General features: G+C 34.3%; 1 long non-coding RNA gene across 1 annotated transcript; it reads left to right on the top strand.

Moving 5' to 3' along the window:
- The first annotated feature begins 4,489 nt into the window (after nucleotides 1-4,489).
- LOC105117998 (uncharacterized) lies at nucleotides 4,490-9,401 on the top strand. Its single transcript, XR_840862.1, has 3 exons — nucleotides 4,490-4,508; nucleotides 6,459-6,463; nucleotides 9,312-9,401. It is a non-coding gene; the product is annotated as an uncharacterized LOC105117998 (long non-coding RNA).
- The last annotated feature ends 12,015 nt before the right edge of the window (nucleotides 9,402-21,416 follow it).

Raw genomic sequence — 21,416 nt, 5'->3', positions numbered from 1 at the left:
TCTAGCCAAAATGCTTAAGTGCTGGTGTCCACCAAGTCCACTAAATCAATAATTGGCCACAACATCAATTATCAATTATCAAATGAATAGTTCTGAATTCTAGCCTATAAAAGGAGGCATTTTTCATTCATTTAGGCATCTTGTTTTTTATATCAAGATCATGTTCTTGCTCTCTCTCTTGATATTTTTGTAATGCTTAAGTTTTGCTTTCATTAATTTCTTGTTTATGCTTTTCATTTCCTTTACTATACTTAGTTAACTTATATCATGTTTATGTTCTTCTATTGTTTATTTATGTTTTTCTTCTTCATAATGTCTAGCTAAGTTAATTATATCAAGGTGAAAAGTTTTTACTAATGGTGTTAGGATAAGTATAATATAAACTCAATATGGACTTCAACGCCTGTATCCTAAACAACTTGCTATTAACATGTCTTATCATTTTTATCTTATTAATTCTTAATACCTTGCTTGTTAAATGGTTAATCTAGATTTGTGTTGTATAACACTTGGTACATCAAATACTTGACCTTTATAGTCTTCGGCTGATATCGTTATTTTGAGAGGAACTTGATTTGTTGTCAACATAAGTTAGCATCATGAATACTTGATAAAATTTATAAGTATGGTGTTACATAAATAAGATGATTAATATGATCATGTTGATAATTTATAAAGAGTTTATACTTTACTTATCTCTAATACTATTAGTATATCTTTTAACCTTGACATTTGTTTTTATCATTGTATAATCTTCACATTAATCTTATATCTCAAAGTCCTCTTTAACTTATCATCACCACCACCATTATCATCATTGTTGTTGCTGTTGTTGATGATGTTCTTCTTCTTCTTCTTCTTCTTATTATTATTATTACTTTATATAGTTAACTTCCTTGTAGTTCAACCCTGGTCTTGCTGGGTTATTTATTACTTTGACACTCCTACACTTAAGATAAAACATCAACTCTTTGATGGTATAAGCCATCCACTTCAGATGCCATCCACTTCATGCTATTAGCTGAGGCTAATCAATCGTTTGTCTCGGTCATCCATTCGAATGCTATTAGCTGAGGCTAATCAATTGTTTGTCTCGGTCATCCACTCGAATGCTATTAGCTGAAGCTAATTAACCATTTGTTAACATTTAAGCGTTTGACAATCTGATATCTGTTTTAACACAATATGGTAACATTCATGATAAAGTATTTCATATTTCAATATATGAAAAAGGAAGGTGAAAGTCACCTACCTGCTCTACCTAATGATGGTCCAATGCTGACCACACCACCTAAAATAGTCATGGTCATAAATCAGTACATTTATATCTTTGAATCACAGTTGTTACCATACTTATTTCAAGAGTTCATATGTTCACATTCAAGTGTTCCCCATTTTACACCATCATACCATGAAATTGTTACTAGCATTTAAGTCATTTCTACCTTGGAGGCCTATTGTAGAAATCGGTAGCGAAAACTGGTTCGCAGTAGGTTGGGCAATTCGGCAACTAAAATTGGTTCACTGCTGGTGCTATAATTTTAGTAGTGAAAACTGGTTCGCTACAGCCAACATGTTTTACGGCAGCAAATGCTACTTCACTACAAATAATGAATCATAATTTCGTTGTAGAACACATAATTCGGCAACGAATACTAATTCACTGCAGGTAACTCAGTTTCAATAACGAATCACAAATTCATTGCAAAACACCTAACTCAATAATGAATGCTAATTCAATGCAGACAACTCAGTTTTGGTAGTGAATCAAAGATTAGTAGTAGAAAACTTAACCTCGACAACGAATCATAAATTCCCTATAAAACATGCAATTTGGCACCAAATGCTAATTCGCTACAGGCAACGCAGTTTCGGCAGCGAATCATGATTTCGCTATGGAACACACAATTTGGCAATAAATGCTAATTTGCTGTAGAGAACTTAACTTCAGTAATGACTCCCAAATTCACTATAGAACACACGATTCGGAAGTGAATGCTAATTCACTACAGACAACTCAGTTTTGGTAGCGAATCACAATTTTACTATAGAGCACACAATTCGATATTGAATCCTAATTCCCTACAACTAATTCAGTTTTGACAGCAAATCACAATTTTATTACATAACACATAATTCGGCAATAAATGCTAATTCACTACAAACAACTCAGTTTCAATAGCGAATCACAAATTCATTGCAGATGACAGTTTCGGCAACAAATCACAATTTCGCTGTAAAACATACCATTCTGCAGTCAATGCTAATTTGTTGCGACCAACTCAGTTTCAGTAGTGAATTATAATTTCGATACAAAACACACAATTCAGCAGCAAATGCTAATTCACTACAGACAACTTAGTTTTGACAGCGAATCTCAAATTCACTGTAGATGACACAATTTCCATAATGAAACACAAATTCATTACAGAACATGCCATTCAGTAACGAATGCTGATTTGCTGCAGACGACACATTTTGGCAGCGAATCACAAATTTGGTGCACAACCACATTTCAGCATGAATACACACCACACACACTATAATAATCTTAGCACATAAACTATCGCTAAGTTCCAGTAGAACACATACATTGAAACCATCAATTCTAGTATAATACACATTAAAAACCATTAATTTCAACATATAATCTTTCAACAAATTCCAATAGAACACACACGTTGAAACCATCAATTCCAGCATATAATATTTCAATAAATTCTAGCTGAACACACATATGGATGCTGGCCAACCCTATAGTTAAGGCCAACCCTCTACCATGATTTATTCTTTCCATTTTGTTCATTTTTCTTCGTTAGATGTTCTAGGAATTGGCCTCATTTTGTTTCTGTTTCCTTGTCCTCTTAGTTAATTTCAGTTTCCTCCATAGCTAGCTTAAGTCTCAAGTCTCAGGTCTTAGGTCAATTGTCTTAGGGTTTTCTTCTTCATTTCCAGTTCTAGGTCTTAAGGAAGGGAGTTTCATGACCCATTCCTTTCTAATCTAACTATGTTTGGGGAAAGCTTGACAGTATTCTTTCTCCTCTCCTACTAGTTCTCCTTCTTTTTCTTCCTCTCATGTTTTCCGGCCTCTTTTTCCTTTCCCTCTAGGCAGTTGTCCAATCTTCTCTTAAGGTCTCAACCCTCCCTCACATGTTCATAAGGTACTCTCTGCTAGTTTGGTTTAGGTTTCTGTTAGGAAGGAGGAAAGGAAGAGCAACATGTAGCTGGACATGCAACTGGTGCAGACAACTTTTGGAAGAGGAAAGGTCACCTTCTCTCTCGTTCTTGTATTTGTACTCCCTGTTAAATAGGGGGTGTTTGGGGTTGGTTTGGATGTGTTCTTATCCTTGTTTTGGTCTCTCCAAAACTAGTTTTACCCTCCCTCCCAGCTCTTTAAGACAATTCAATTTGTTTCCCAAACTTTTCATAAAAATATATCGCTCTCAATTTCTAAATTAGCAGTGAAAACTACATTCTACCGATTCAGGAAATCAACAGCCAAAACAACGTCGCTACCGATTCAACAAATCAGCAATAAAAATTGTGTCGCTAACGATTTAAGAAATCGACAGCAAAAACTACTTAAAAGTACATTTTAATCAATGTTTTATATGATCTTTTTGCACTTAAAGTATCAATAACTCCTTAACTAGAGCATGTTTTATAATATCATGTCTAATACTATAAAATACCTTTAATTTATGGTAAATGTTCATCTTAAATGCAAGTCTATCACATAAATAAAGGTATTGATTGATGAGTTTAACTTCTAAAAATAAGAAGACAAGGAGAGAGCCAATCATGGAAAAGTGATGCTAGTTCAGTCCAAACTAGAACACTATTCGGTTATATCTGGAGCTACAGATCTCAGATTTAGGTCCAATTTATATGGATGGAAAGGTAAGACATAGGCCTACAACTTTCATATGGAGCCCAAGATCTAAAAAGGCCATTATCAAGTCCAAATTGGAGCAACAACAAAGAAGCCCGAATCTGTCTTCCAGCCCGAGCACTGTTCGGTATTTTGGCCATATCTGGAGTTCTAGAAGTCCAAATGAGCTGAAGTTTTTACACAAAAAAGCTGAGACAATTGTCTACAACTTTCGTGTTTACAACTGGCTCCAGTTTTGACGTTATCAATGACGTTTTGGGTAGACAAGAGAAGATAAGGATTGTCACCAAGTCAAAAGTTGGCCACCCACTTATGAATTAGTCATCAAATCAATAGTTCCCAATTTTGGCATATAAAAGGAGGCATTTGCCATGCATTTAGGCATCTTGGTTTTCAGATCAAGATCATGCTCTTCTATGTTCATTTTAAATGCAGGCCTATCACATAAATGAAAAGATTGATTGATGACTTTAGGAACTTAAATTGTAAGGGCAAAGAGATGACTAAAATTAGAAAAGAGATGTCGATGCAATCCAAACCAGAACACTGTTCGGTAATTGAGTCATATCTAGAGCTATAGATCTCATATTTAGGTCTACTTTATATGGCTGGAAAGGTAAGATTGTTCGGTAATTGGGTCATATCTGGAGCTATATATCTCAGATTTAGGTCCAATTTATATGGATGGAAAGGTAAGACATAGGCCTATAACTTTCATATGGAGCCCAAGATCTAAAAAGGCCATTTTCAAGTCCAAATTATTGCAACAACAAAGAAGCCCGAAGCTGTCCTCCAGCCCGAGCACTGTTCTGTATTTTGGCCATATCTGGAGTTCTAGAAGTCCAAATGAGCTAAATTTGTTACACAAGAAAGCTGAGACAATTGCCTACAACTTTTATGTTTTTGAGTGGCTCCAATTTTGACGTTATCAATGATGTTTTGGGCAGACAAGAGAAGATAAAGATTGTCACCAAGTCAAGAGTTGGCTACCCACTCATCAATTAGTCATCAAATCAATAGCTCCCAATTTTGGCCTATAAAAGGAGGCATTTGCCATCCATTTAGGCATCTTGGTTTCCAGATCAAGATCATGCTCTTCCTTTCTCTCTTTGTATTTTTTGTATTGCTTATGCTTTGCTTTCATTAATATCAAGTTTATGCCTTTCATTTCCTTTCATTTACTTAGTTAAGTTTTATCTTATTTATGTTCTTATTTTGTTTATTTATTTTTCTTTCTTTCATGAATGCTTGACGAGATTTACAAGTATTAGCATTAATCGAATAAGATGACTAATGACATACCATTAGTGGAACCTCTAACCTTGACGTTTGTTATTATCATCGTTTAATCCTTACATTAATATTCCATCTCCAAGTTCTCATCTTCTTCTTCTTCTTCTGTTTTTTTTTTTTTTTATTATTATTATTGTTATTGTTATTATTGTTATTGTTATTACTATTATTATTATTGTTGTTGTTGTTATTATTGTTGTTGTATTATTGTTATTATAATTTGTACAATTAACCTCCCTATGGTTCGACCCCGGTTTTGCCGGGTTATTTATTACTTCGACACTCCTACACTTGGGAGAAGACATCAATCTTTTAGTCGTGTCAAGTTTTTGGCGCCGTTGCCGGGGAGGTAAGTTCTTGTATAAATTATAGTAGTTATTTTATTTTATTTTTTTCACTTTTCTTGTATATAACTTTGTTTCTTTTCTCTTGTTTCTTCTTCTTTTATTTTCTTCTTTCTTTTATTCTATTCCTACACGTGCATGAGAGTGCGGTCACGTACATCAAGTGGTAGACTTTGTAGGATATCCTCATCATTTTCAAAAAATATGGCCGAAGAAGATAATCAATCACTTCATAACGAGAATAATGAGAATAACCATGCTAGAACACTTAGAGACCACATGAATCCCACAAGAACAAGTGCACCATCATGCATAGTTTTTCCTCCCGATGCATCTCGTTTTAATTTTAAGCCAGGCATTATTCAACTTTTACCTTCTTTTCATGGCTTAGAATTGGAAAATCCATACCTGCATTTAAGGGAATTTGAGGAGGTCTGCAACACATATAATAATTTAAATTGTAGCATGAACACCATTAGATTAAAGCTTTTTCCTTTTTCATTAAAAGATAAAGCTAAAACATGGCTACAAAATTTGAGACCAGGATCCATTCGTGCTTGGGATGAAATGCAACAACAATTTTTAAAGAAGTTTTTCCCATCTCAGAGAACAAACTCTTTTAAAAGACAAATCACCATTTTCACTCAAAAACCAGGAGAAACATTTTACCAATGTTGGGATAGGTATCGAGACTTGCTTAGTGCTTGCCCTCATCATGGTTTTGAAACATGGAGATTGGTTTCACATTTCTATGAAGGGTTAACACCTAGAGATAGGTAAATGGTTGAATTGATGTGCAATGGAACTTTTAAAGATAAAGATCCTGATGAAACAATAGAGTACTTAGAGTTGTTAGCTGAAAATGCTCAAAATTGGGACACCGCGGGTACTTTTAAGGCACCGAGTAAAACTCAACCTCATACATCTAGTGGAGGTATGTACAACCTTAGGGAAGATCATGACCTTCAAGCCAAGTTTGCATCTTTAGCTAGAAAAGTCGAGGCACTAGAATTGAAAAAGAGTGGTCAATTAAAATCTGTTGAAAACATTGTGTGTCAAATATGGGAAACAAATGAACACTCAACCAATAATTGTCCAACCTTGCCTTCTTTTAAGGAATGTCTCTATGAACAAGCCCATGCTTTAAACAGTTTCCAAAGAGCCAGCCACAACTCATACTCACAAACATACAACTCTGGTTGGAGAAATCACCTAAATTTTAGTTTGAAGAGTGACAATGCACACACTTCACAATCACAGTTTCAAGCACACCATCAGATTAAAGCCTTTTCCTTTTTCATTAAAAGATAAAGTTAAAACTTGGCTACAAAATTTAAGACCAGGATCCATTCGTGCTTGGGATGAAATGCAACAATAATTTTTAAAGAATTTTTTCCCATCTCATCGAACAAACTCTTTCAAAAGACAAATCACCACTTTCACTCAAAAACCAAGAGAAACATTTTACCAATGTTGGGATAGGTATCGAGACTTACTTAGTACTTGCCCTCATCATGGTTTTGAAACATGGAAATTGGTTTCATATTTCTATGAAGGGTTAACACCTAAAGATAGGCAAATGGTTGAATTGATGTGCAATGGAACTTTTGAAGATAAAGACCCTGATGAAGCAATGAAGTACTTAGACTTGTTAGCTGAAAATGCTCAAAATTGGGACACCGCGGGTACATATGAGGCACCGAGTAAAACTCAACCTCATACATCTAGTGGAGGTATGTACAACCTTAGGGAAGATCATGACCTTCAAGCCAAGTTTGCATCTTTAGCTAGAAAAGTCGAGGCACTAGAATTGAAAAAGAGTGGTCAATTAAAATCTGTTGAAAACATTGTGTCAAATCTGTGAAACAAATGAACACTCAACCAATGATTGCCCAACCTTGCCTTTATTTAAGGAATGTCTCCATGAACAAGCCCATGCTCTAAATAGTTTCCAAAGGGCCAACCACAACCTTGCCTTCTTTTAAGGAATGTCTCCATGAACAAGCCCATGCTTTAAACAGTTTTCAAAGGGCCAACCACAACCCATACTCCCAAACATACAACCCTGGTTGGAGAAATCACCCAAATTTTAGTTGGAAGAGTGAGAACAACAATGCACAAACTTCACAACCACCGTTTCAAGCACACCATAATTTCCAAAATTCTCATGGATTTGCACCTTCTTATGCTCCACCTTCTAGAAGAAATCTTGAGGAAACATTGCATGCATTCATTGAAAAGCAAGAGACAATTAATACTCAACTTGTTCAAAACATGACAGATTTTAAAGATACTCTTGCAAAATTAACATCTGCTCTTAGTTTCCAAGAGAAAGGTAAGTTTCCATCCCAACCACAACAAAATCCCAAGGGGCAATACAATGCAAATGCAGGTAGTTCTGGAAGCCAACACATGCATTCATTTATAATTTTAGAAACACTCCTTTTAACAGCATGAATAATAATGAGCAATTATTTGTTACGTCATGGCTCTTTATGGAAAAGTCACTTATATTTTGAGAATGCTGTTTATTGATCCAGGTTGCTTTCTTGATTAGAAAGGACTTTAAAGGCACATAATATATTTTATGACTCAAGGGTATAAAAGAAAGAGTATTTCATAAGCTCAAAAAAGTGTTTAAGGGTTTAAAAACTATAAATCACTGTTATTTTATCTTCGTCTTTTCTTTTGCTATCTTGACAACAATAATGATTCTAAATATTCCAAATTAGGAATTGTTTTTTCTCATATTTGTTGAGAATTCTCTCAATTATTTGGAATTTTTTGTTGAATTCCTTGTTGTCAGATTTCATAAGCTCACATGTCTTCAAGACGATTTCCATGATCATTTCTTTCTTTTTCCCCCTAGTGTAGGGTGTGATCTTAGTTAAGGTTCTTATGAAAGAAAAAAAGCTTTAAATAGACTCGGCTCAAATTGGGACTACAAAGGATAATTTTAAAGAAAGTAAAAGGAATATCAAAGATGGTCTTCCCTCATTTCAAGTAAGATCAGTTAAAACCAATAAACTTTGTCCACATCCAGCGTAATGCTTTGGATTTATAAGATACCATGTTTTAGGAGTCCATGACAAACTAATATACTGCCGACCATTATTCATGCTGATAAAATGTAGGTCCAAGACAAAATTTGAGTGATAGTTGTTCCAATTACATGTTTTTGACTTGCATGGTCATCTTTTTCAAGGGAATTGCTTTGAACATTATCCTAAACAAATCATTGATTCATTTCATTGAAATCATAAACAAAATCAATTCTTTTAAAACCTCGTTTAAGAAGAATGGGTTCTCTTGTAAAAAAGTTTGAAAAATCAAATTGTTGAGCCATTGAGATCATGCATGGCTTTTTGGTGAGGTATATGCAAAGAGAATTTCCTGGCCAAAACTTCATTTAATTGATTTTGATTGGATGAAACACATCATACATTGAGGCGATGAAATTTTCCGACGAGTTTCCGGCCAACAGATGGTTGATTCTGGTAGATCTGAGGGCGAGGATTCTGATGGTGGTGGTCTCGACGCCCGTTGATGGCTGATGAGGGAGGATCGTCAACTTGAAGCTCCAGTTGACCGATTCTGTCGCGACCTTTTTCCAACTAGATTCGGCGGTGAAAACGCGTAAAACGGCTGGGGTTTTGCTTCAGAGGGGACAATGCACCTTTCTGTGGTGTTTTTCCAGCTTAAAAGGGCTGGGGTTTTGCTTCAGAGGGGACGATGCACCTTTCTATGGTGTTTTTCCAGCTTAAAACGGTCGAAAATGGAAGATCCGATGAGAGAGAGAGAATCGCCGGCGAGAGGAGAGAGAGACTCTGAGATTTGCTACGGTGTGAATGCGAGTATGGTGCACCGGTGCGTCTGAACGCTGTAAACCATTGGATCGCGGATGAATTGATCGTGCGGCTGTGATTGGCTTGATCTGCAAGTTGATCGGACGGTTTGGATGGGCTGAGCTTTATTTCGGTGTGGCGCGGTGTACCGAGTGTTGGGTACACCTGATGGTATGGCGCAACAAGATCGAAGGAAAGATTATTTTAAAGGCTGAGATGGATTTGGGTTCTAATCCGGTGTGGTAAAGCCTATTGTATCCTAAAAAATCAAAGGTCCAAATTTAAACACTATTAAATCTAACGGTTGAGATATTTTTGGTATTTTTCAAATTGTTTTTTTAAAAAATCAAGATCTTACTCGCGTGAAGAAAAAGTAGAAAATAAAATTAACAGTATCAAATAGTTGCACAAATAGTAATCTCTCGATTCCGATTTCTCTTCTTTTCTTTTTTTTTTCCTCTCCTCTGGCTTAGTTTAATTAGCTATTTATAGCCACTGACAGGGAATAATAAATCATGGATTGTGCAAAATTTTCAATGTACAGCTGCGCCGCCTACCATCGGCAAAAATCCTCCGCCTACTGTGATAAAATTATATATATATTTTTTATTATATATAATAATAATATTTATTTATAGGGGTAAAATTAAAAACTCAAATCAGTATTAGAAAAAAACTTTTCATCCGCTAAAAATCAATTTTAATTATCGAAAAAATCTTTATATGGATATCAACTCGGTGGGCCGGGTTTTTTGACCAAAAATAACAGTTTTGACCAAAAATAGCCTTAAACTCATTTTTTATCCTCGTCAACATGGTGGGACCCATATTGACCCGGTGGACTCGGTTTTTGACCAAAAATGATGGTTTTGACTCGAAACTCATTTTTCATCCTGGTTGACATGGTGGGATCCGTATCGACCCGGTGGACTTGGTTTTGACTGAAAATAATGGTTTTGACCCGAAACGGCCCGAAACTCATTTTTCATCCCAATCGATATGGTGGGACCCGTATTGACTCGGTGGACTTGGTTTTGACTGAAAATGACGGTTTTGACCCGAAATGACCTAAAAGTCATTTTTCATCCCAATCGACATGGTTTAACCTGTATTGACCTGGTAGACTCGGTTTTGATTGAAAGATACGGTTGATTCGAGAAAATATATTTTAAACTTTTTTTATTATTTATTTTTTTTGTTATGAATAATAAAATAAAATAACATTTTAGAAAATTTTAGTGAATCCAAAATTGGGTTATAACAACTAGTTCCATTTAGAACTTTACAGTTCTATGAACCTCGAATTCTTTATAGGCACCCGATGAGATCTTTTTGGCTGATCAATACCTCTTCCATTTAAAGGAACCTTGTCCTTAAGGTTCAAGTTGGTAAATCTCTCACAATTCATGAGCATTTTCCCAAGTAGCATCATCATTTGGAAGTTGTTTCCATTTGACAAGACTTTCTTCAACAAATAGGGATCCTTTTTTTATCCAACGAGTATCCAAGATGACTTCGAGTTCGATGAGGATATGTCCATTATCAGCAATAAGCAGTAACTCTACTGAAGTGAGGGGGTTAATTGTGCATCAAAAATATTATTAAATCTCTTATTTTACATATGTATTTATTGTTTTTATTTGGGTTTTTATAATAATTGATGTGCTTTTTAGTAATAAAGTTTTTTTTAATGGTTTGCTAGGTTTTTGGAGCTTAAACAGATTACGTCAAAAAATTTAATGTCAGAATTCAAAATAAAGAATTGAAAAGAAATTTAGTTAAAGTTTGAAGGAAATTTTGGTTCAAATAAGTGCTCCAAATTTTCTCCAAAAAATCAATTCTATTTCAATTCTAGAAAAGATTATCATATGATCTATTTCAAGCCCAAACTTCCCTTATATTGTGTGCAAACTTCAACCATCAAACACTCAAGGTTTCAATGTTAATCTTAACCTAAATAATAGGTACATTTATATCCTTATATGATGCTTAAATTCAGCCCCAAATCAGTCTTCAAATCAGCCCAAGCATAATCCATGATCTTACATGTCCACACAATAAATAACAATTGATTTATTTTGAGTAATCTATTGATCCAAGAAGGCAAGCACAAGGATGGAAAGCTGGAAGGGACATTGATTAATACTTAAAAGTGCATTTTTATTATGGTTTTATATCATCATTTTGCACTTGAAGTATCAATAACTCTTTAACCAAAGCATGTTTTATAATAATATATCTAATAATATAAGATACCTTTTTTTGCACTTGAAGTATCAATAACTCCTTAACTAAAATATGTTTTATAATAATGTATCTAATAATATAAGATACCTATAATTTGTGGTAAATGTCTATTTTTAATGCAGGCCTATCACATAAATGAAAGGATTGATTGATGACTTGAAGAACTTAAATTGCAAGGATAAAGAGATGGCCAAACTTAGAAAAGAGATGTCGGTGCAATCCAAACCGGAACATTGTTCGGTAATTGGGTCATATCTAGAGCTATATATCTCAGATTTAGGTCCAATTTATATGGATGGAAAGGTAAGACATAGGCCTACAACTTTCATATGGAGCCCGAGATCTAAAAAGGTCATTTTCAAGTCCAAATTGTAGCAACAACAAAGAAGCCCAAATCTGTCTTCTAGCCCGAGCACTGTTCAGTATTTTGGCCATATCTGGAGTTCTAGAAGTCCAAATGAGCTGAATATTTTACACAAGAAAGCTGAGACAATTGCCTACAACTTTCATGTTTGCAACTGGCTCCAGTTTTGACGTTATCAATGACGTTTTGGGTAGACAAGAGAAGATAAGGATTGTCACCAAGTCAAAAGTTGGTCACCCACTTATCAATTAGTCATCAAATCAATAGTTCCCAATTTTGGCCTATAAAAGGAGGCATTTGCCATGCATTTAGGCATCTTGGTTTCCAAATCAAGATCATGCTCTTCCTTTCTCTCTTTATATTTTTTGTAATGTTTATGCTTTGCTTTCATTAATATTAAGTTTATGCCTTTCATTTCCTTTCCTTTACTTAGTTAACTTTTATGTTCTTATTTTGTTTATCTATTTTGCTTTCTTTCATTATGTCTAGCTAAGTTAGTTATGTCAAGGTGAAAAGGTTACACTAATGGTGTAAGAATAAGTATAATGTAAACTTAATATGGACTTTAATGTTTGATACTAACATGTTTTATATTTGTTATCTTGTTCACTCTTTAATACTTTGCTTATTAAATGACTAATCTTGATTTATGTTGTATAACACTTGGTACAATAAATGCTTGGCACTTTCATAGCCCATAATGTATGGTATAACCGACACCTAAGCTATGAAAGGAACTTGATTTGTTGTTAACATAAGTTATAATCATGAATGCTTGACAAGATTTACAAGTATTAGCATTAATTGAATAAGATGACTAATGTAATCATGTTAACAATATATAATATGATTGGAACCTCCTTTGTGTGTGGTTTCCAATTCAATAATAAGAGTTTATACTATACTTGTTTGATATACCATTAGTGGAACCTCTAACCTTGACATTTGTTATTATTATTGTTTAATCCTTACATTAATTTTCCATGTCCAAGTTCTCATCATCATCTTCTTCTTCTTCTCTTTCTTTATTATTATTATTATTACTACTACTACTACTACTACTACTACTACTACTATTATTATTATTATTATTAGTATTATTACTGTTACTATTACTATTATTATTATTGTTATTATTATTATTGTTGTTGTTGTTGTTGTTATTGTTATTGTTATTGTTGTTGTATTATTGTTATTTATAATTTGTACAAATAACCTCCCTGTGGTTCGACCCCGGTCTTGTCGGGTTATTTATTACTTCGACACTCCTGCACTTGGGAGAAGACATCAATCTTTTAGTCGTGTCAAGTTTTTGGCGCCGTTGCCGGGGAGGTATTCTCATCATTTTCAGAAAATATGGCCGAAGAAGATAATCAATCACTTCATAATGAGAATAATGAGAATAACCGTGCTAGAACACTTAGAGACCACATGAATCCTACAAGAACAAATGCACCATCAGATAATCAATCACTTCAAAATGAGAATAATGAGAATAACCGTGCTAGAACACTTAGAGACCACATGAATCCCACAAGAACAAGTGCACCATCATGCATAGTTTTTCCTCCTGATGCATCTCATTTTAATTTTAAACCAGGTATTATTCAACTTTTACCTTCTTTTCATGGTTTAGAATTGGAAAATCCATACTTGCATTTAAGGGAATTTGAGGAGGTGTGCAACACATATAATAATTTAAATTGTAGCATGAACACCATCAGATTAAAGCTTTTCCCTTTTTCATTAAAAGATAAAGCTAAAACATGGCTACAAAATTTAAGACAAGGATCCATTCGTGCTTGGGATGAAATGCAACAACAATTTTTAAAGAAGTTTGAAATGCAACAACAGTTTTTAAAGAAGTTTTTTCCATCTCATAGAACAAACTCTTTCAAGAGACAAATCACCACTTTCACTCAAAAACCAGGAGAAACATTTTACAAATGTTGGGATAGGTATCGAGACTTGCTTAGTACTTGCCCTCATCATGGTTTTGAAACATGGAGATTGGTTTCACATTTCTATGAAGGGTTAACACCTAAAGATAGGCAAATGGTTGAATTGATGTGCAATGGAACTTTTGAAGATAAAGACCCTGATGAAGCAATGGAGTACTTAGACTTGTTAGCTGAAAATGCTCAAAATTGGGACACCGCGGGTACTTATGAGGCACCGAGTAAAACTCAACCTCATACATCTAGTGGAGGTATGTACAACCTTAGGGAAGATCATGACCTTCAAGCCAAGTTTGCATCTTTAGCTAGAAAAGTCGAGGCACTAGAATTAAAAAAGAGTGGTCAATTAAAATCTGTTGAAAACATTGTGTGTCAAATCTGTGAAACAAATGAACACTCAACCAACGATTGTCCAACCTTGCCTTCTTTTAAAGAATGTCTCCATGAACAAGCCCATGCTTTAAACAGTTTTCAAAGGGCCAACCATAACCCATACTCCCAAACATACAACCCTGGTTGGAGAAATCACCCAAATTTCAATTGGAAGAGTGAGAACAACAATGCACAAACTTCACAACCACCATTTCAAGCACACCACAATTTCCAAAATTCTCATGGATATGCACCTCTTTATGCTCCACCTCTTAGAAGAAATCTTGAGGAAACATTGCATGCATTCATTGAAAAGCAAGAGACAATTAACACTCAACTTGTTCAAAACATGACAGATTTTAAAGATACTCTTGCTAAATTAACATCTGCTCTCAGTTTCCAAGAGAAAGGTAAGTTTCCATCTCAAACGCAACAAAATCCCAAGGGGCAATACAACGCAAATGCAAGTAGTTCCGGAAGCCAACATATGGATCAAGTCAAATCAGTCACTACTCTACGCAGTGGTAAGGTTATTGAAAAACCCTTTCTTGAACCTTATGAGAAAGATGATGAGTCAATCTTTGAGGGTAAGGAAGGGGTTGAATCTGAAAATTGCAAAGAAACGACTGATTCACCACCAGCACTTCCATTTCCTCATGCCATGACCAAACAAAGAAAAGTCAATCACAATTCTGAAATTTATGAAATTTTCAAACAGGTAAGGATCAATATACCTTTGCTGGATGCTATTAAACAGGTTCCTTCCTATGCTAAATTTTTGAAAGATCTATGCACTGTGAAGAGGAAACTGAATGTGAAAAAAAAAGCCTTTCTAGCCGAACAAGTAAGTGCTATTCTTCAAAACAATAATGCTTTGAAATATAAAGACCCTGGTTGTCCTACAATTTCTTGCTTTATTGGAGAGCATAAAATTGAAAGAGCCTTACTTGATCTTGGTGCTAGTGTGAATTTACTTCCGTATTCAGTTTTTCAGAGTCTCAATCTAGGTGAGTTAAAACCAACTTCTATATCTCTTTTACTTGCCGATAGATCTGTAAAAGTGCCTAGAGGAATAATTGAAGATGTGTTAGTACAAGTCGATAAATTCATTTATCCTGTGGATTTTATTGTCTTGGACACAGAACCTGTTGAAGCATGTAATTCATTTCCTGTTATTTTAGGACGTCCATTTCTTGCAACCTCTAACGCATTGATTAATTGTAGGAATGGACTGATGAAGCTATCATTTGGAAACATGACATTGGAGATGAATATTTTCAACATTTGCAAGCAACCTGGAGATGATAATGATTTACAAGAAGTAGATCATATTGATGAATTAGTTTATGATCAACTTGAATCTACTTTAAGTAAAAATGAGTTAGATGAATCTGAAGATTTGCAAATGATTTATTCTAAGGAGGAAATCACGGATGAAACAAGCACCGAAAATGTTGATCCGAATCTTTTGTCAACAGTGACAACAGATTCGACATCTGACATCACACCAATGGATGATTACTTTCCTAACGAATCCTTACTTTCTCTTAGTCCAATGCGTTGGTATGATAAAAATATCAATTTTCTTGCTTTAGGAGATTTGCCAGCTGATTGGAGTACCCAAGACAAAGAAAAGTTTTTGAACGAAGTGAAGAACTTTTATTGTGATGACCCTAACTTATTCAAATATTGTCCTAATCAAATATTTCAAAGATTCATTTCCGACAATGAGGTAAGTAGTGTCATTAAACTTTGTCATTCTGAAGCATGTGGAAGTTATTTCTCGTCAAAAAAGACAATTGCAAAAATCTTGCAAAATGGATTTTATTGGCCCACCATGTTCAAGGACACACATGCATTCTGCAAAACTTGTGAAAATTGTCAAAAGATTGATACTGGTCAAAAAGTTTTGTTTTATGATTCTCAAATCTATGCATTCCCTAAAGAGCTAAGATTAAGATGGACCAATCCTTATGGGGCCTGTGATATTGAGAATTCAATGAATGACAATGATTTTAAGGAAAATGGACATCGTTTGAAAGCTTACTTTGATAATTTTCCTAGTGAAAATGAATCAACTGGTTTGAATGATCTTGTAGATAAAGGTTGATTATTTTGTTTTTCTCACATTTTCTTTTTTTATGTTTTTTTTTTGAGTGATTTTTGCTAGTTTCTCTCACCCCGGTCAAATGGCGGATAACGGTACTCCGTGACTTAAGTCGGTTCTTTCAGTTTCCCACAATTACTGATATCTGTGTATATATGTGTGCAATTCTTTGAATCTCTCTTCCAATTCTCATTTGAAAATGAACACTAATCTTGAAAAATTAAAAAAGTATTTTCCTGCTCTGCCTCAGAATGCGATTACAAAAATTTACCGTGCCAGATGTGCAAGATTGAGATTGTTAATGAATCATGGAATTCCTGAAGATATTCGCTGGTTAATTGAAGCAAAGGTCCGATTATCAGGTGAGTCCTCTAACTACTTCATTTCACACATGCCTGGAACAGGTAAAAGCACTTTTGCAAAGAAGCGTCGTGCAAAACGACTAGAAGTTTATCATCGATGTGCTAGATGGACTTGTAATACACAATGTCGTTCTTTAGGAATGGTATCTATAAACCGTGAAGATAAAATACAATTCATTAAGGATGGCCTGAGTAAGGAATCTTTAGATAATCTTCTATTGACTCTTGAGACGCATCCTAGTGGAGATGTGCATCGTGTAATTCATGATTTATGGCCACTATTTCATAAAGAACATGATCGACATAGTCTTGGGAATCTGACTAAAAAAGACCCTATTTGCCAGTTTTTAAGAAAACTGGATGGGAAGCCTATCCCCGACCCATAGAAGGCGTTTAAGCCGTTCTTGGACGTAAAACCAAGGGAAGATGTGAGCCACATTCACAACTGCGATTTGAATTTTTTTTTTTGTTTGTAAAAACTTGTGTTTTTTGGTTTTATTATTGTGTTTTGTTATTTCTTATTTTTGTTTTAGTGTGTTTCAGGTTTTGTCAGTGTTCGTTATTTCAGGTGATATCTTCTATACTCTATCTTTCTACCTTAGAACATTGAGGACAATGTCTCGTTTTGGTTGGGGGGAGAGGGTAGTAGTTGATAAAAAAAAAAAAAATTGTTTTTCATTTCATAAAGCATATGCATAATTGTTGTTACTAGGATGGCAGAGTAAAGGAGTTCTTTTGTTAAAGTGACTCTTGAGACGCATCTTAGTAACCATTCTTAACAAGGTCTATTATAATACTTCCTGAAATATTCAGGTTTACAAACTCTCGTATTGTTACCACTTAATTCTGCTCATATAACATGTATTTTTAAACCTTAATTTACACACACACACTTTAACATATGATTGTGGGTTGCATATTGGATTATTACATTATTTATGTTCTTTTGTTAAAGGTAACAACTAAGGGAAAGGGATTGTATATAAAAAAAAAACATGAAAAAAAAAAAGAAAAAAAAGAAAAGAAAAGAAAATGATGATAATAAAAATGTAGATAAGTTTGATTTCGTAGCCTCCCTAACCTAAGCAATTAAGCTCGTAGGGGTGTTTTAACACCTAATACCCTAAAGTCAACTGACTTGGGAGCTATTGGCCCAACGCTTGTTACATGGGTTGAGGAGAAAAGCTTAAGGGAATCAAACATTGCACTATCTACATATCAGTATCTGCGACCCGAGTTACTAAGCTCGTAGGGGTGTCTTAACACCTAATGCCCTAAGAGCAACTGGTCTGGGAGTCATTAGCTGAAAGCTCGTTACATGGGTTAAAGATGCATGATGTTTTTAAGTTATATGTATATAGAGTTAAAAAAAAAAAGAAAAAAAAAGGACAAAAATAATAATCCTAACCCAAGGAAGTTAACCTTAAACATTAGAACAAAAATTTTGTTTTCTTCCAAGAAAAGCCCCATAATTATGTGTTGATACATTGAGCACAAAAGAAAGGTTTATTAATATCTTGTTAAGTGGTATTGAGCAGATATATAAATTTAATGAGAGTTTGTTTATCTGGATAGACTAATGGAAGTTAAATGATGAATACCTTGCTTTGCGGAATATACAAATTGTTTTTCTATTTTACGCTTTGATTACTAGGGACTAGTAATAAGCTGGTTGGGGGGTGTGATTAGTACTTAAAAGTGCATTTTTATCATGGTTTTATATCATCATTTTGCACTTGAAGTATCAATAACTCCTTAACTAAAATATGTTTTATAATAATGTATCTAATAAGATAAGATACCTATAATTTGTGGTAAATGTATATTTTTAATGTAGGTCTATCACATAAATGAAAGGATTGATTGATGACTTGAAGAACTTAAATTGCATGGATAAAGAGATGGTCAAACTTAGAGAAGAGATGTCGGTGCAATCCAAACCGGAACACTGTTCGGTAATTGGGTTATATCTGGAGCTATATATCTCAGATGATAAAAATGCACTTTTAAGTACTAATCACACCCCCCAACCAGCTTATTACTAGTACCTAGTAATCAAAGCATTAAATAGAAAAACAATTTACGAATTCCACAAAGCAAGGTATTCATCATTTAACTTCCATTAATATATCCAGATAAACAAACTGTCATTAAATTTATATATCTGCTCAATACCTCTTAAGAAGATATTAATAAACCTTTCTTTTATGCTCAATGTATCAACACATAATTATGGGGCTTTTCTTGGAAGAAAACAAAATTTTTGTTCTAATGTTTAAGGTTAACTTCCTTGGGTTGGGATTACTATTTTTGTTTTTTTTTTTTAACTCTATATACATATACTTTAAAAACATCATGCATCTTTAACCCATGTAACGAGCTTTCAGCTAATGACTCCCAGACCAGTTGGTCTTAGGGCATTAGGTGTTAAGACACCCCTACGAGCTTAGTAACTCGGGTCGCAGATACTGATATGTAGATTGTGCAATGTTTGATTCCCTTAAGCTTTTCTCCTCAACCCATGTAACAAGCGTTGGGCCAATAGCTCCCAAGTCAGTTGACTTTAGGGTATTAGGTGTTAAAACACCCCTTCGGGCTTAATTGCTTAGGTTAGGGAGGCTACGAAACCAAACTTATCTACATTTTTATTATCATCATTTTTTTTCTTTTTTTTCTTCTTTTTTCTTTCATGTTTTTGTTTTTTTTATTTTTTTTTCTTTTTCTTTTTTTTTTTTCTTGTTTTTCTTTTTTTCTTTTTAATTATATACAATCCCTTTCCCTTAGTTGTTACCTTTAACAAAAGAACATAAATAATGTAATAATCCAATATGCAACCCACAATCATATGTTAAAGTGTGTGTGTGTAAATTAAGGTTTAAGAATACATGTTAAATAAGTATATGAGCAGAATTAAGTGGTAACAATACGAGAGTTTGTAAACCTGAATATTTCAGGAAGTATTATAATAGACCTTGTTAAGAATGGTTACTAAGATGCGTCTCAAGAGTCCTTTAACAAAAGAGCTCATTTACTCTACCATCCTAGTAACAACAATTATGCACATGCTTTATGAAATGAAAAACAATTTTTTTTTTATCAACTACTACCCTCTCCCCCCAACCAAAACGAGACATTGTCCTCAATGTTCTAAGGTAGAAAGATAGAGTATAGAAGATATCACCTGAAATAATGAACATTAACAAACCTGAAACACACTAAAACAAAAATAAGAAATGACAAAACACAAATATTATGTTATTAATAAAAAGAAAAGACAAATTTTTACAAGCTAAGACTCAAATCGCAGTTGTGATTGTGGCTCACATCTTCCCTTGGTTTTACGTCCAAGAACGACTTAAACGCCCTCTATGGGTCGGGGATAGGCTTCCCATCCAGTTTTCTTAAAAACTGGCAAACAGGGTCTTTTTTAGTCAGATTCCCAAGACTAAGTCGATCATGTTCTTTATGAAATAGTGGCCATAAATCATGAATTACACGATGCACATCTCCACTAGGATGCGTCTCAAGAGTCAATAGAAGATTATCTAAAGACTCCTTACTCAGGCCATCCTTAATGAATTGTATTTTATCTTCACGGTTTATAGATACCATTCCTAAAGAACGACATTGTGTATTACAAGTCCATCTAGCACATCGATGACAGACTTCTAGTCGTTTTGCACGACGTTTCTTTGCAAAAGTGCTTTTACCTGTTCCAGGCATGTGTGAAATGAAGGAATTAGAGGACTCACCTGATAATCGGACCTTTGCTTCAATCAACCAGCGAATATCTTCAGGAATTCCATGATTCATTAACAATCTCAATCTTGCACATCTAGCATGGTAAATTTTTGTAATCGCATTCTGAGGCAGAGCGGGAAAATACTTTTTCAATTTTTCAAGATTAGTGTCCATTTTCAAATGAGAATTGGAAGAGAGCTTTAAAGAATTGCATAGATATATACACAGATATCAGTAATTGTGGGAAACCGAAAGAACCGACTTAAGTCACGGAGTACCGTTATCCGCCATTTGACCGGGGTGAGAGAAACTAGCAAAAATCACTCAAAAAGAAACATAAAAAAGAAAATGTGACAAAAACAAAATAATCAACCTTTATCTTCAAGATCATTCAAACCAGCTGATTCATTTTCACTAGGAAAATTATCAAAGTAAGCTTTCAAACGATGTCCATTTTCCTTAAAATCATTGTCATTCATTGAATTCTCAATATCACAGGCCCCATAAGGATTGGTCCATCTTAATCTTAGCTCTTTAGGGAATGCATAGAGTTGAGAATCATAAAACAAAACTTTTTGACTAGTGTCAATTTTTTGACAATTTTCACAAGTTTTGCAGAATGCATGTGTGTCCTTGAACATGGTAGGCCAATAAAATCCATTTTGAAAGATTTTTGCAGTTGTCTTTTTTGACGAGAAATAACTTCCACATGCTTCAGAATGACAAATTTTAATGACACTACTTACCTCATTGTCGGGAATGAATCTTTGAAATATTTGATCAGGACAATATTTGAATAAGTTAGGGTCATCACAGTAAAAGCTCTTCACTTTGTTCAAAAACTTTTCTTTATCTTGGGTACTCCAATCAGCTGGCAAATCTCCTATTGGT

The sequence above is a fragment of the Populus euphratica genome, unplaced genomic scaffold (assembly GCF_000495115.2).
Source record: "Populus euphratica unplaced genomic scaffold, PopEup_1.0 scaffold1651.1, whole genome shotgun sequence".
NCBI classification, from domain to species: Eukaryota; Viridiplantae; Streptophyta; class Magnoliopsida; order Malpighiales; family Salicaceae; genus Populus; species Populus euphratica.
Note: the sequence above shows the minus strand (reverse complement) of the source record. Positions and strands in the feature narration are given on the sequence as shown.